Source organism: Schistocerca americana, chromosome 3 (genome assembly GCF_021461395.2).
Source record: "Schistocerca americana isolate TAMUIC-IGC-003095 chromosome 3, iqSchAmer2.1, whole genome shotgun sequence".
NCBI classification, from domain to species: domain Eukaryota; kingdom Metazoa; phylum Arthropoda; class Insecta; order Orthoptera; family Acrididae; genus Schistocerca; species Schistocerca americana.
In genome coordinates this window covers 990,253,778-990,267,412 of record NC_060121.1, presented here as the reverse complement: position 1 = coordinate 990,267,412, position 13,635 = coordinate 990,253,778, and positions in this window count along the sequence as shown.

Sequence of the window (13,635 nt, the reverse complement as noted above, 5' to 3'; positions counted from 1 at the left end):
CAATCCAAGGCAGTATGTCGACACTCTGCAGAGTATATTCGGTTACATAGCGGTATGTTATTCTGCTGGAAAACACCTCCTGGAATGTTGTTCCCGAATGGCAGCGCAACAGCTCGAATCAACAGAATGACGAACAATTTTGCAGTGAAAGTGCACGGGATTACCACGAAAGTGCTCCTGCTGTGCTACGAAGTCGAAACCCCGGCCATAACTCCAGGTGTAGAACGTGTGTGTCTACCGCGCTGACTGTTGGCCTGCAGGCATTCAGCTGGCCTCCCTAAAATCAACACACTGCCATCATTGGCACCGGGGCAGCACCAGCTGTCAGAAAACGCAACAGACCTCTACGTAGCCCACCACTGAGCTCTCACTTAACACTGCTGAGGTCGTAAACGGTGGTGGTTTGGGGCAGAGGAATGCACGCTACATGGCGTGTGTCTCGGATATGTGCTTCAGCAACCGATCTGTAACAACTCGTTGTGTCACTGTGGTGTCAGCGTGGCCTTCTGTAATCCGGTCTGCCGGCCGTTGTGCCCGTGCGGTTCTAGGCGCTGCAGTCTGGAACCGCACGACCGCTACGGTCGCAGGTTCGAATCCTGCCTCGGGCATGGATGTGTGTGATGTCCTTAGGTTAGTTAGGTTTAAGTAGTTCTAAGTTCTAGGCGACTGATGACCTCAGAAGTTGAGTCCCATAATGCTCAGAGCCATTTGAACCTTTTCTGTAGTCTCGTCTTCCTGCGACCATACTTTCTCGTGAGCACCGCTGTCAGCAGTCACGCACAGTGGCTACATTCCTGCAAGGTCTTTCCACACTATCGCGGAAGAAACATTCAGTTTCTCGAAGTTCTATTACGCGACCTCGATCAAACTCAGTGAGATACTGATAATGCCGCCTTTGTCACCTTAAAGGCTTTGTTGACTAACATCAACAATCTCAAAGGCAACAAACATTGACGACCGTTATAGCGTGTATTTAAAGCAAACCTGATTTGCATCGTCGGAATGGTGCAACTGGCGCCACTCTTACGCGAATAGCGCGAAATTTGAACAGATGTAGAAACACACTTACCAGTTTTAGTTTGTGTCGCAGCCGCACGGGATTAGCCGAGCGGCTGCAGTCATGGACTGTGCGGCTGGTCCCGGCGGGGGTTCGAGTCCTCCGTCGGGTATGGGTGTGTGTGTTTGTCCTTAGGATAATTTAGGTTAAGTAGCGTGTAAGCTTAGGGACTGATGACCCTATCAGTTAAGTCCCGTAAGATTTCACACACCACCACCATTTATGTCGCACAACTTCTTCTTGGTACTGCGATTTTTTCCCGACAGTCTATAGTAACAAAACTAGAAAGTTTAAGTCTCCTTAATCTTCAGCCTCGTATGCTTTTCGTTCTTTAACTTCATTTCCTTCTTTACCTTCTTCCTCACTGACATTTGTATTCTCTTCAACATCCTCAGCATCTGATCCCTCGTAATTCCTTGTAGCACGCACTATGCGGGCAAGAGCTTCCGACGACAAAGTTTTCACTTTCCTCGGAGATACTTTCTATGAGGATGAAATACGAGTGGTAAAATATAAATCAACAAACTTGAATTTATGAAGTAAAATCTTACGAATATGAAATAAAGTAATTATTTTATAAAGAGTACTTTTTATATTTTTCCGATGTTGATCGAAGCTGAGTAAGTGAATTAAAATTTGCACCACAGCCGGGACTACACTTTTAATATATTTAAAATATTTCTTATGTTTAGTACACTACTGACCATTAAAATTGCTACACCAAGAAGAAATGCAGATGATAAACGGGTATTCATTGGACAAATATATTATACTAGAACTGACATGTGATTTCATTTTCACGCAATTTGGGTGCACAGATCCTGAGAAATCAGCACCCAGAACAACCACCTCTGGCCGTAATAACAGCTTCGATACGCCTGGGCATTGAGTCAAACAGAGCTTGGATGGCGTGTACAGGTACAGCTGCCTATGCAGCTTCAACACGATACCACAGTTCATCAAGAGTAGTGACTGGCGTATTCTGACGAGCCAGTTGCCCGGCCAACATTAACCAGACGCTTTCAATTGGTGAGAGATCTGGAGAATGTGCTGGCCAGGGCAGCAGTCGAACATTTTCTGTATCCAGAAAGGCCTGTACAGTACTGCAACATGTGGTCGTGCATTATCCTGCTGAAATGTAGGGTTTCCCAGCGATCGAATGAAGGGTAGAGCCACGGGTCGTAACACAACTGAAATGTAACGTCCACTGTTCAAAGTGGCGTCAATGCGAACAAGAGGTGACCGAGACGTGTAACCAATCGCACCCCATACCATCACGCCGGGTGATACGCCAGTATGCCGATGACGAATACACGCTTCCAATGTGCGTTCACCGCGATGTCACCAAACACGGATGCAACCATCATGATGCTGTAAACAGAACCTGGATTCATCCGAAAAAATGACGTTTTGCCATTCGCGCACGCAGGTTTGTCGTTGAGTACACCATCGCAGGCGCTCCTGTCTGTGATGCAGCGTCAAGGGTAACCGCAGCCATGGTCTCCGAGCTGATAGTCGATGCTGCTGCAAACGTCGTCGAACTGTTCGTGCAGATGGTTGTTGTCTTGCAAACGTCCGCATCTGTTGACTCAGGGATCGAGACGTGGCTGCACGATCCGTTACAGCCATGCGCATAAGATGCCTGTCAACTCGACTGCTAGTGATACGAGGCCGTTGGGATCCAGCACGGCGTTCCGTACTACCCTCCTGAACCCACCGATTCCATATTCTGCTAACAGTCATTGGTTCTCGACCAACGCGAGCAACAATGTCGCGATACGATAAACCGCAATCGCGGTAGGCTACAATCCGACCTTTTTCAAAGTCCGAAACGTGATGGTACGCATTTCTCCTCGTTACACGAGGCATCACAACAACGTTTCACCAGGCAACGCCGGTCAACTGCTGTTTGTGTATGGGAAGTCGGTTGGAAACTTTCCTCATGTCAGCACGTTATAGGTGTCACCACCGGCGCCAAACTTTTGTGAATGCTCTGAAAAGCTAATCATTTGCATATCACAGCATCTCCTTCCTGTCGGTTAAATTTCGCGTCTGTAGCACTTCATCTTCGTGGTGTAGCAATTTTAATGGCCAGTAGAGTAATTTTTCTTATTTTGTAATAGCTTATTAGCAATGTTATAGAAATGACAGTTGCGTGATTACACGTGCATATGCATTTTATTTGTAAATTTTGTATTTGTATTTTAGTAAAATTTTTAATTCTATTTTGTCAATGTAAATAACGGCATTTTCCAAATGTCGCTTCAGAAACGGCGCAAAGCGGGCGTTGCGGCTAGTAGATGGATTTTAGGCTCATTCGCAAAGGCTGCAGTACAGACTTAAGAACTAACGAAAAAGAAGGCGGAGTGTCGTGGTATCTAAAACATCTCTTTTTTTTTTGGCTTGTGTTATAGAATTTGTTTGCTTCCATTCCGTTAAGAAGTTTATCAACAAAAACATATTGTTAATTAATTATAAGTAATGAAATAAGTGTTCAGATAATACACATACAAACTTTCTTCAGCAGCTTCTATTTATAAAAAAAAAGTCGGTCTGATTTTGCTGAACAAAAATATTTCCATCTAAACGAAATTCAACCTTCGGAACGATCATGTGATGTAAGAAGGCCCACTCCTTCAGAAGAAGATATTTTTTATAAATATTGAAACCTAGGTCCAGGGCTAAATTAACCATTGTTTTGCAAAAGGTTGGCTGGTTTTTCCAACCTCTTCAAATTTATACAGTTGTTGAATCGCAGTCCTACACTACTGGCCATTATAATTGCTACACCACGAAGATGACGTGCTACAGGCGCGAAATTTAACCGACAGGAAGATGCTGTGATATGCAAATGATTAGCTTTTCAGAGCATTCACACAAGGTTAGCAACACCTACAACGTGCTGACACGAGGGAAGTTTCCAACCGATTTCTCATACACAAACAGCAGTTGGCCAGCGTTGCCTGGTGAAACGTTGTTGTGATGCCTCGTGTAAGGAGGAGAAATGCGTATCAGCACGTTTCCGACTTTGATAAAGGTCGGATTGTAGCCTATCTCGATTGCGATTTATCGTATCCTGACATTGGTGCTCGCGTTGTTCGAGATCCAATGACTGTTAGCAGAATAACGAATCGGTGGGTTCAGGAGGGTAATACGGAACGCCGTGCTGAATCCCAACGGCCTCGTATCACTAGCAGTCCAGATGAAAGGCATCTTACCCACATGGCTGTAACGGATCGTGCAGCCACGTCTCGATCCCTGAGCCAGCAGATGGGGACGTTTGCAATACAACAACCATCTGCACGAACAGTTCGACGACGTTTGCAGCAGCATGGACTATCAGCTCGGAGACCATGGCTGCGGTTACCCTTGACGTTGCATCACAGACAGGAGCGCCTGCGATGGTGTACTCAATGACGAACCTGGGTGCACGAATGGCAAAACGTCATTTTTTCGGATGAATCCAGGTTCCATTTACAGCATCATGATGGTCGCATCCGTGTTTGGTGCCATCGCGGTGAACGCACATTAGAAGCGTGTATTCGTCATCGGCATACTGGCGTATCACCCGGCGTGATGGTATGGGGTGCCATTGGTTACACGTCTGGGTCACCTCTTGTTCGCATTGACGGCACTTTGAACAGTGGACGTTACATTTCAGATGTGTTACGACCCGTGGCTCTACCCTACATTCGATCCCTGCGAAACCCTACATTTCAGCAGGATAATGGACGACCGCATGTTGCAGGTCCTGAGCGGGCCTTTCTCAATACAGAAAATGTTCGACTGCTGCCCTGGCCAGCACATTCTCCAGATCTCTCACCAATAGAAAACGTCTGGTCAATGGTGACCGAGCAACTGGCTCGTCAGAATACGACAGTCACTACTCTTGATGAACTGTGATACCGTGTTGAAGCTGCATGGGCAGCTGTACCTGTACACGCCATCCAAGCTCTGTTTGACTCAATGCCCAGGCGTATCAAGGCCGGTATTACGGTCAGAGGTGGTTGTTCTAGGTATTGATTTCTCAGGATCTGTGCACCCAAATTGCGTGAAAATGTAATCACCTGTCAGTTCTAGTATAATATATTTGTCCAATGAATACCCGTTTATCATCTGCATTTCTTCTTGGTGTAGCCATTTTAATGGCCAGTAGTGTATTATACACTTACAAACTTTCATCAGCAGCTTCTACTTATAAAAAAATCGGTCTGGTTTTGCTGAACAAAAATATTCCCATCTAAACAAAATTCAGCCTTCGGAACCATCATGTGATGTAACAAGGCCCACTCCTTCAGAAGAAGATATTATTATAAATATCGAAACCTAGGTCAAGGGCTAAATAAACCTTTCTTTTGCAAAAGGTTGGCTGGGTTTTGCAACCTCTTCAAATTTATACAGTTGTTGAATCACAGTCACATTCAGTCCGCAGCTCGTGGTGTCGCGGTCGCATTCTCGCTTCCCGAGCACGGGGTCCCGGGTTCGATTCCCGGCGGGGTCAGGGATTTTCACCTGCCTCGAGATGACTGGGTGTTTGTGTTGTCCTCATCATTTCATCATCATTCATGAAAGTGGCGAGTTTGGACTGAGCGAAGGTTGGCAAGTTGTACGGGCGCTGATAACTGCGCAGTTGAGAGCCCCACAAACCAAACATCATTATCAGCAGCCATATTTAAAATTTCGGAAGATACAGTTGGCCGTTTCTGAGACAGGGGTTCAATAGTCCCAGCATTACTCCAGCCGAACCATTAAACGAAAGTTTTATTACTCACAACTTTATTTTTTATTTGTAGCCACTTTTTCGAGATTCTGATCCCAATGTGCTTTGGGAAAGATGTGTCGCATTGAGGCGTGGACGTGTACAGAAGAAATAACCGCATCGTCAGATTTTATGGTCGCAGGTCGGCTTTTTCGAGGTGACAATTAAAACCTTATGACTATCCCACACACGTGACGCAATCAGGAACGTGGGTCGTCTTTTTCGCGCCTCTGCGAGCGTGACTGCCCGTACGAAACCTCGCGGTGGAAACCCCGACTGACACGCCCGTGCCGTAGCGTCACGTAGGCCCGCGTGCTGGCGAGCACGGCCGCTGACGCAACGCGACCCAGTAGTAGTGTTAAGGCGCGCCGGCACACGCCACGCCCACCGCATCACGCGCACGCGTGTGCGCGCAACAGCTGCGTGCGGCTGCGGCCAGCTTTCGCTTCTCTGGCGCTCTCTGCAGGCGGCCGGCGGCGGCTCACGCAACGCCACCTACACTACAGGCCTGCGCGCACACTTGTGACGTCACATACTGATGGTCGGGTCTGTATCGGAGCGCTCCTGTCAAGCACTATGCAGCTATACGGAGTTCACGAGTTAACGTTATTTCAAGATGCAAAATTATTTTGACGATTTGCCTTAAATACGCGTTTCTAGGCTTGAATACAAACCGTAATTTTAAATTCTGCTTTTTACCCCAGGAGCTGCGTTTTCTTGCAGTAAAAAATCGGCAATATGCAACAACGAGCCGACGTCTTCGGTTTTAAATAAAGCAGCTGGAGCTCCTACAGAATTTAAGAATTTGTTTCCCCGGTTATTTTTTTTTTTTTTTAATTTTCCTCTCCACTTCAAAATTTGCTGACCTCTCACGAAACTCAGATCATTCGACGAAATGGCATAACGTTTAATAAACGAGAAAACCCGAAAAAATATTTCATTTCCCTGTTTCTCCAGACCTTTAGAACCTTAAACATGAAAAGATTGTTTCTCCTATATCCTTGATTAAAATTCGTGTCACAGAGTGCTGTTAATTTAATAGCAATGCACTTACCTCGAAATCTACTTTATATACTGCTTAATCTGTCGAACACTGAATTCATTAAAACAATTATCTACATCTACATCCATACTCCGCAAGCCACCTGACGGTGTGTGGCGGAGGGTACTTTGACTACCTCTATCGGTTCTCCCTTCCATTCCAGTCTCGTATTGTTCGTGGAAAGAAAGAGTGTCGGTATGCCTCTGTGTGGGCTCTAATCTCTCCGATTTTATCCTCGTGGTCTCTTCGCGAGATATACGTAGGAGGGAGCAACATACTGCTGGACTCTTCGGTGAAGGTATGTTCTCGAAACTTCAACAAAAGCCCTTACCGAGCTACTGAGCATCTCTCCTGCAAAGTCTTCCACTGGAGTTTATCATCTCCGTAACGCTTTCGCGATTACTAAATGATCCTGTAACGAAGCGCGCTGCTCTCCGTTGGATCTTCTCTATCTCTTCTATCAACTCTATCTGGTGCAGATCCCACACCGCTGAGCAGTATTCAAGCAGTGGGCGAACAAGCGTACTGTAAACTACTTCCTTTGTTTTCGGATTGCATTTTCTTAGGGCTCTCTCAATGAATCTCAGTCTGGCATCTGCTTTACCGATGATCAACTTTATATGATCATTCCATTTTAAATCACTCCTAGTGCGTACTCACAGATAATTTATGGAATTAACTGCTTCCAGTTGCTGACCTGCTATTTTGTAGCTAAATGATAAGGGATCTATTTTTCTATGTATTTTCAGCAGATTACACTTGTTTACATTGATATTCAATTGCCATTCCCTGCACTATGCGTCAATTCGCTGCAGATCCTCCTGCATTTCAGTACAAGTTTCCATTGTTACAACCTCTCGATACACCACAGCATCATCTGGAAAAAGCCTCAGTGAACTTCCGATGTCATCCACAAGGTCATTTATGTATGTTGAGAATAGCAACGGTCCTATGACACTCCCCTGCGGTACACCTGAAATCACTCTTACTTCGGAAGACTTCTCTCCACTGAGAATGACATGCTGCGTTCTGTTATCTAGGAACTCTTCAATCCAATCACACAATTGGTCTGATAGTCCATACGCTCTTACTTTGTTCATTAAACGACTGTGGGGAACTGTATCGAACGCGTTTCTATGGTAGTTAACTCAAATTGAAATTATTTCCGAATATCTGTATATATATATATATGAAACTGAACAAAATCAATCTGTAGCTCTCCCAAATAAAAGTACTGGAAACTCAATAATCTGGTCGGAATGCTAAGAAATACTAAACGTTTTCGAGCCACACTAATTAATATAACTATTCTATGTGACAATAGTTGCAAATATGAGACACATTTCACAGCCAGCTTCGTACTGACCTCGCAGCAATGATCCAGAATTAAGAAACAAATTATACTGGTATATGATACATAACTGCTTTTAAAAACAATCGGCAAATGTGGTGCAATGGAAACAAATAACACGCTATAAATTTTTTGTCATTTACTTACCCTTGAATGATGCGTAGACACGAATTCCTGTCTGGGAATAGCTGCAATCTAGCGATTTCTCAACTTCACACATCTGGGAAATCGAAGCATGTGCACTTTCATGCCTTTTTGGAATTTATAATTACCCTGGCATAAGGGAACGCAACACTTCGAGGAACTGTAGGCGAATACTGTATCAAACCTATATCAGTTTCACGTCACACACACTTTCAACACAACACACACGTCAACAGGAGTGCCGACTAGAGATAAAATGGCCAACAGTTTGTGAGGTCACGTGCCAATATGGCCGCTGTGCGTAGGCCTTGTATCTAGAAGGCTTTGGCTCACGCCAGTCCTACACCTCACAGCGCCGAGTGACCGACTCAAAAGACGTCGCAAACGATACCTCGAGTGTAAACTGACCAGTCAGTACGCAGAATCTACCCATGTGACTAGCATTTCCAGATCCTGGCGGCGAAAGAAAGCTTCATCCTTCATCGCAGGGATTTTATCGATATACGATTACAATTTCAGTAACATTCGGTCATTTACTCAACAGAAAGAGCTTCACAAATGCAGCTAGTCAACATCGCGTTAGCCCATCTTTGGCCCTCATGCAAACATTCGACCTGGCATCGATTGACAGAGTTCTTGGATGCCTTCCTGAGGGCTGCCGTGCCAAATACTGTCCAACTGGCACTTAAATCTTCAGAATCACGAGATGGTTCGAGGGCCCTGCCCATAACATTCCAAACGTTCTCAATTGGGGACGGATCCGGCGGCCTTGCTGGAGAAGGTAGAGTGAGGCAAGCGCGAAGACAAGCAGTAGAAACTGTCGTCGTACGGTGTTGGCCTCTATCTGGCTGAAATGTAAGCCCAGGATGGCTCGGTATGGTGGGCAACAAAACGGGCCGTAGAATATCGTACCGCTGCGGTGTAAGGGTGGCGCGTACGACTACTACAGGGGGTTCGTTACAGGGCAGCGCTGTATTGGTTGGAGCGTGACAACAAGACCACAGAAACTCATATTACTGAGAAAAGACTGTTTCGAGGCTGGAAATTAGATGAATGGCAGTCTAACTGGGATACTAGAAACACCACAACGTGGTTTCCCAGCATATTCCCAGGAATAAGGGACTCAAACTGCGCGTCATTGTGCCTACTCGAGGAATGGTGCACGTATTAACAGGTCACGGTCCATACCCCAAACATCTGTGCCGGCCGCTGTGGCCGAGTGGTTCTACTCGTTTCAGAGAAGCGTGGAGGATAAAAATCATGGAGGGAGACCGAGAGATGAATACACTGAGCAAATTCAGATGGATGTAGGTTGGAGCAGTTAATCAGAGATGAAGAAGCTTGCACAGGATAGAGTAGCATGGAGTGCTGCATCAAACCAGTCTCTGGACTGAAGACCGCAACAACAACATACGTATGGAGCGATTTAAAGTGGAAGAGACACACAAAATTAATCGCAGATAAGGCACATGGATGCCAGACTGATATTTACTAGAAGAATCTTCAGGAAACGTAGGCCATCTACAACGGAAGTAGCTTACAAAACACTCGTTCGACCAATACTTGAATACGGATCATCAGTATGAGATCCGTACCAGATAGAGGAAATATAGAAGATCCAAAGAAGAGCAGTGCGTTTCGTTACAGGTTCATTTAGCAAGCACGTTAGAGTTGGAGAGATGATCAACGAACTCCAGTAGCAGTCGCTGCAAAAGAGAAGCTGTGCATCACGGTGTGGTTTACTGTTACAGTTCCGAGAGCGTACGTTTCTACTAGAGTCAACAAGTATTTGCTCCCTTCTACATACATCTCGCGGAAAGGGAACGAAGATAAAAAGATTAGGGAAATTCGATCCCCACGGAGGCTTAGCGGCAATCGTTCTTCCCGCGAACTATTCGCGACTGGAACAGGAAGAGAGGTGAAAAGACACTGCTACACAAACTACCCTCCGCCACACACGCCGCATGGTGGCTTGCGAAGTACAGATGTCGATTGCATGTATATGTGCTGAAATCTTCGCCTCCAAGCAGCATTCACATCCAACTCCTTATTAGATGTATTCCAGTCTCTGTCTTCCCTACAGCTTTTACCTTCTATCGGTCCACATACACCACGGAGAGTATTGCATGACGTCTTAACACAATATCATCCTGCCTCTTCTTCCAGTTAGTATGTTCTACTCATTCCTTTACTGTTCAATTCTGAAGAAAATTCGTAATTTCTTCTCTTACCCGTCCTCTTAATTTTCAGCATCCATCATCATCATCATCTTGGACAGTTTCCAGCCACTGGCTGGGTCTGTCGGGAACACAAGCCTCTCCATCGTGTTCTGTCTTTCCACCATTCCCCCTCTTCCACCTTCGTCCAGTTCTCTCCTCTTCTCGTCACACATTCCTTCACTCCCTTCACCCATCTATCTCTTGGTCTTCCTCTGGGCCTCTTCCCCTCCAGTTGCAGATCAAACATCCTCTTTGGAATTCTTCCCTCATCCATTCTCTTCATGTGTCCGTACCACTGCAGTCTTGATTTTTCTATCCTGTCCTGTACTGGTTCCTCCTTTAGTCTTTCCCTCACATACACATTTCGCAATCTGTCTCGTCTCGTTACACTCAACCTGCTCCTCTGGAACTTCATTTCACTAGCCTGTATTCTACTTTTGTCGCTTTTGTGCATTACCCATGTCTCACTTCCGTATGCCAATATGGGGACAAAGTAGGTTCGGTATATAATTCCCTTGGATTTCTGTGGCACCTCCTTGCTCCAAATAAGCCCCCTAATGCATTTGTAGAACTGCCCTGCTTTTCTGCACCTTTCATTTATTTCCATTGCGTTTCCCCCCTTACTTTCAATCATGCTTCCCAGGTACTTTAAGTTCTCTACCACTTGTAGTTTTTCCCCTCCATAAGTTATATCCACATTTGGCCTATTCTTCTTCCTTGTTGTGACAATTATTTCACTTTTCTTTGCAGAGAAATGCATTCCCTATTGTGCTGCCGTTGCCTCCCATGCATCTAACTGCTCTTGCACCTCCTTCTCGCAATTTCCCCATAACATCAGGTCATCGGCAAAAAGCACTGCTTTCATTTTATGATCTCCAATTGCATCTGACGCTTGCTGTAGGATTTCATCCATAACAATAATAAACAATAAAGGTGAAAGTGCACTTCCCTGTCGCAGCCCATTTTCCAGATTGAACCATGCAGTACGTTCCCTCCCCACTTTCACACATCTCTCACTTCCCTCATACATTTTTCTGACTTTTCGTGTTATCTCTTCATCTATCCCTTTTGCATTCAGCACATCCCAGAGCTTGTCCCTACAGATACTGTCATACGCCTTCTCGATATCTAAAAAGGCCATGATTAAGTCCTTCCCGTACTCATAGTGCCTTTCCTGCAGTTGCCTTACCGCAAATATGAGGTCCGTTGTTGATCTTCCCGGTCTGAAACCGTACTGCTCCTCTTGCAGTCTACTTTCAATACTGCTTCTTATTCTCTTTTCCAGGATCTTTTCATAGATTTTTCCACAGTGGCATAGCAGGGTGATTCCTCTGTAGTTCTCACATCTCCTTTTATCCCCTTCCTTGAAGATCGGGACTATAATTCCTTTCTTCCAATCCTCAGGAATTCTGTTCTCCTTCCACACCACCCTCAGCACTCTGTATAGCCACTGGGTTCCTACTTCTCCTGCTGCTCGTATCATATCCACTGTTACTTCGTCCCAACCTGGTGCCTTGCCCCCTTTCATCCTCTTTATGGCTTCTTCCACTTCATTCCAAGTTAGATCATCAATTTCCCCACTATTATCATCGTCTGCTGCCTTAGGCTCTCCATCGCTGTTAGTTACCCGCTTGGCGGCATTCAACAGATCTTCAAAGTACTCCTTCCAAATCTTTTTGAGCTCATGCATTTCCTCCGCAACTCTTCCATTATTATCCATGATCCTCAGGCACTCGCTTCTGTCGTTCCTCTTATTTCTTACCATAGTGTAAAGTACTTTTTTGTTCCCGTCACTGTCCTCTTCTTTCTTGTCCATTTTTCCATCCACTTCTTCTTCTCCGCCCTTACTATGGTCTGTGCCGCTTTCTTGCTTGCCTTATATTTTACCCTAGCTTCCTCTGTTCGGGTCCGGAACCATTCTCTGAAGGCTTTGTTCTTTCGAAGTACTGCCTCTTTACATATGTTGTTCCACCATGGGGTTTCCTTACTTCTCCTCTTTGTGCTAGTTCTTCTGCACACAGTCTCAGCTGCCTCAACTAGAGCCCTCTTAAAATCTCCCCATTCTTCTTCCACTGTTCTCTGATCTTCCTTTGGCAGCTTCTTCCTGATCAGTGTCTGGTACTGGGTCCTCCGTTCATCCTCTTTCAGCATCCATGTCTTCAACCTTTTCTCCTGTATATCTGTTGCCCTCCTATCTTTTTTCTCTCTCAGGGTGGCTACCAACAGCCGATGGTCACTGTCTAAGGCCTCAGATGGAATGACCTTAACATCTGTGAGGCTGCTCATCATCTGCCTATCCACTAGTACATAGTCTACTACTGAAGTTTGGGACCAGTCTCCACTGTACCAAGTTATTTTGTGGCTACTTCTCTTCTTGTACCAGGAATTTGCGATCGCCAGCCCATTCCTCTTGCAGAATTCCAGCAACAATTTTCCTTCTCTATTTCGGTTCTCCCAGCCCTCTGGTCCCATTATCTCCTCGAATCCTTTCCTGTCTGAGCCAACATGTGCATTGAGGTCCCCTATTATAATCTGATTTCCTCCATTTAGCTGCTTTTGCATGTCATCTTCAAATTCCTCCTTCTCCTTTTTTGTACACCCCACCTGTGGGGCATATGCTTGGATGATTTCAATGCTTTTTCCTTTCACTCGTACTCTAGCTTTTATCATTCGATCATTGATACCTTCCACCTCCTCCTGCAGACCCTCTCTGACCACTATTGCCACTCCATTTCTTCCCCTTTCATTCCCTATCCAGTACAGTTTACATCCTTTACTTAGTGGTTTTTCACCAACTCCTCTCCACCTAGTCTCAGCAAGTCCCAAGATGTCCAATTTCCTCCTTTCCATCATTTCTACAATTTCTTCTAACTTCCCAGTTAGAGTCCTTACGTTTAATGTGCCCAGTCGTAAACCATCTCGTAATCCTTTTCCATTGCTTGGTCGGTTTCCTTTAAATCCGTTCCGTGATCCGAGGCATGTTCCCTTTTTAAAAGCAGTTGATATCATCCTGCCTCTCCTTCCAGTTAGTATGTTCTACTCATTCCTTTACTGTTCAATTCT